This window comes from Arachis hypogaea, chromosome 20 (genome assembly GCF_003086295.3).
Source record: "Arachis hypogaea cultivar Tifrunner chromosome 20, arahy.Tifrunner.gnm2.J5K5, whole genome shotgun sequence".
NCBI lineage: Eukaryota > Viridiplantae > Streptophyta > Magnoliopsida > Fabales > Fabaceae > Arachis > Arachis hypogaea.
The window spans coordinates 88,457,109-88,460,959 of NC_092055.1; the positions used below are offsets into that span (position 1 = coordinate 88,457,109).

General features: G+C 33.6%; 1 long non-coding RNA gene across 1 annotated transcript; it reads left to right on the top strand.

Annotated features, from left to right (window-relative positions):
* Positions 1 to 1,293: 1,293 nt before the first annotated feature.
* Positions 1,294 to 1,889, top strand: LOC112784004 (uncharacterized). The gene is made up of 3 exons (XR_011879053.1): positions 1,294 to 1,415; positions 1,596 to 1,667; positions 1,753 to 1,889. It is a non-coding gene; the product is annotated as an uncharacterized lncRNA (long non-coding RNA).
* Positions 1,890 to 3,851: the final 1,962 nt, after the last annotated feature.

The following is a 3,851-nucleotide window of genomic DNA, read 5'->3' on the forward strand; positions in this document are numbered from 1 at the left end:
GATTGGTCACTTCTATGCAACCCACCAAGGAAGGTGGTAGAGAGCATCATGAGAGAATTCTATGCTAACGCAGCACCTCAACCAGGACAACACTATGGCTACATTAGCTATGTAAGGGGGGAAGTGTAACAACCCTAGTTTTTGAAAATTAAATAATTAGTTATTTGTGATTTATTATATTTATTGATAACTTTATTTTAAGAAAATTATTTTACTAAAGGTAATTAAATGGAATTTCATCATAATTAGAGTTTAAATTAATTAGAATTTTTATATAATCCTTATTAGATATTTGGTATAATTGAAATTATAATTTTGATAATTGAAAAATAAGAAGAATTGTATAATTTGATTTAAATAAATTCTATTTTGAATGAAATATGTTATTAATTTGAACCCCTAGAAATTATTTTATTAGAAATGATTAGATTGATATTTATAAATACTTTAAGTTTAAGTCAATTAATATTTATGTACAATTTATATTATAATTGGTTATTTTATAAATTGAAATTAAAGTCTAGTGATAGCAAAATAATAAGAAGTTATATCATTTAATTAGAATGATTAATATTGAGTTTGAACTATATTTTATAATTATATGATTAATATGCTTATTTTATAATTGAAACTAGAAATAATTAATTGAACTTAGCAATATGATGATAAATAATGTTCCTAAATATTTTTAAATAGAGTACATTTGATTTTAAAATTACTCTACCCTCCAATTTTATCAAAATATCTATTCATATCTATCCTTATTTCTTTATAAAATCCTAATTTCTAACCCTAATTCCTAAAATTAACTCAGAACCCTAATTTCCCCAATTTTTAAACCTAACCGCCGCAGCCTCACCCTCTTTCAACGTACAAATGCATACACACTTAAGAAATGGGGAAACAGAGAGAAAGATCTGAGAAAGAGAGGGAAGCAAAGGGAGACAGTGCTGGCTGGGCCTCGCTGCCGTCGCCGTCGAGCTGAGGGAAAGAGAGGGAGCTTCACCGCGCCGTCATCCAACCGGTCGAGTCTGCTGCCTCACCGCCGCCTCCTTCGTCGCGTGCTACTGCCGGCCTGGAATCGCCGCCACTGCACCTTGCCCGCTTGTCGCCACCGTTCCGTGGAGTCCGCCCTGGTGCCGGTTGAACAGGGATGAGGGAGAGGCGTCGAGAGAGAGATGCAATGGAGGTCAGAGGGAAGAGCTGCCATCACCGCCGTCCCGTCTATAAAGCCTGAGCTCGCGTTGCCATCCTGAGCTTTGGCGCTGCCGTGGAGGAGAGTGGAGTAGTTACCGTCGTTGGAGAGAGGGAGAGCTAGAGGAGGACGAGATGTGTGAGAAAGGAGACGCATAGGGGAGGAACCGTTCCTCTGCCGCCGCTATCGCCGGAATTCCTGGTCGCCGTCGTCGTTCATGGTGAGTCAGTTATGTCATAGCCATGAGAACCACTACCTCTGAACCCCAGTTGCTCTGTTGCAATCCTGTATTTTCCACTGATATTCTCGACCTTATTCTGCTTCTCTTTTGTTTTGTCGTTCTTACTTCGTTGGTGTCCCTGCTGTTCTAACCGATTGGATTGGTGCTGCTGCTGCTAAGACGTATGCCCTGCTCTCTGGTTTCTGTTTTTCTGAGTACCTGAGCTGCTGCTCCATTCCTGTATTTCTTTTGGTAAGATAGGTTTTGTTCTACAATCAATATTCTGATTACTGCTCCTTTGATGATCTGTTCTGTTTTACCCTTGCATTTGCTTCAGCCTCTATTAAATTTCCTTCCAAAATTGTTGTTGCTGCTACTAGAGTTGTGGGTGATGCCGCTGCCGTTCCAGTTGTATTGGAATGACTACCTGCCACAAATTGGGGATAAAGAAAATTGTTACGTTAAATAATACGATTCCGGCTTATTGAGGTAGGGGATTTAACGTTTTTAATTTAGAATGCCTAAAAAGTTAATTAGATAAGTGCAAATGGTTAATAATAGTTAAGGACTTCTTAATTTACATGAATGACTTGAAATGTGTTTGAGAATGGTTAGCTATTGCAATTTTTTCTGAGTTATGATTTGAATTAAATATGGTAGTGAATGGTGATTAAGCTTGTGTTACTTACTAAATTGAAAATATACTGAGTTACTTATTGAGAAAAACTGACATGTTGAGGATTGATGAGTCGAGTTTGAATTGTGATTGGTTAATGCTATGACTGATATTAGTTTTCTGATTTTAATGGATTTGTTGACAATTCTGATTTCATGTGATATTGCTGAATTGGTTGAAATGTGGTTGTGGTTACTTTGAATTATAATTGAAATTAGATGCGGTTGTGAAATGTGACTGAATTATTGATTCTGCGATGAATTGGTTGAGATTCTGATTTTGAGTGAATTATTGACTTGTTTGATGTTGAATTGGATATTTGATGTATGGGAATGGCTGTGAAGTTTACTTGTGACTAGTTGAGATTGGTTTTGGTGGTTATTGAAGGATTGGGACTAAGGGATTAAACTATTTAGAGAACCTGTGATTTTCTGAAATAATATAGCAAACTTTAAGAGTATATAAATAATTTATTAATGGTTAGACTAATTTTCTGTGTCATGATTTATTGATCCTGACTTGGTTGTGATTGTGACTGGTTTCATTGTTGTAAGCGATTAATTGATGAGGTTGACTTTGGTTTGAGGCTATGCTTGTTACCTAAATTTTGGGTTACATTGATTTCTTAATTTGGTTGTTATTGTTGATTTAAGGTTAACTAGAGTTGATTTTGAGAACGGTTAAAGGATTGGAGGATGATTACTGAAATATTTTCCTAAAAGTGTGATCTTTAGAATAAAATGGTAACTTTGCTAATAACTAAATAACTTTAAAAATAACAAGAAATATGAAGAGTTGATGTTGGGGTATTTGTTATGAATTCTTGAAATTGGACCGGTTTACTTTTAAAGAATGGTTTATGGAAATTCTGATTTTAATTGATGAAAGGATGTTAGTTCTTAAACTGAATTGTGATGAGATAATTATTGAGAATCTGTCATGATAGTTGCTGTTAAATGGATGGAGAATTGATTGACTTTAATTTGAAAGGATTCTATGACTTATGAATTTAATTGTAAATTGATGAGATGAAAATCGGATTGTTGGATTATGTAAGAATTGCGAATTGTGGATTTTTTGGTTGCTTGAGAATCTTGTATTTGATAAATGTTGAGAAAGGATTGTTGAATTGTTGAGAAAGAGGGAACCCATAAGGGTGGCTAAGTCCGAGTTTTAGGGGAAGTGTTGCCGAAATTTTATAAAATCTGAAGTTTTATTTGAGAAGTTATTTTAGAAGATTTGGATTTGGAAAAATGATTATTTAAGTTTTATTTAGTTAAGAAAAGAATAATTCTATTTTGAATTCAATTTACGAGAGAAAGGTTTATGTTTCAAAATTAAATTATTTAAGAAAGAAATTATGTTTTGAATTTGATTCAATATAGAAAGAGTTATGTTTTGAGCTTGAAATAAAGGATTACCTTTTTAGAAATTTGGTGAAATAATAATATTTGAATTTAAATAGTAAGAGAGATGATTTTTGAATCTTTGGGAAGTTAGTAAACATGAGAAAGAGTTTTATTTGATTGCTTCTAATGAAAGGTTAAGTTTTGAAAAGTGTTTAATGCATGATTTTTCTTGAGTCTTTGATATAGAACTAAAATGAAAGATAGTTTTAAAGTTGGCTTGACTCAAGATTGCCAAGGCAGAGATTATGAACTGAATTGATGATTGAGATTTTTATGAATGAATGCTTGAGAAAGTTAAGAAAGGTTTAAGAACATGTGTTAAGGATTCAAAGTGAAAAGAGTAATATGATA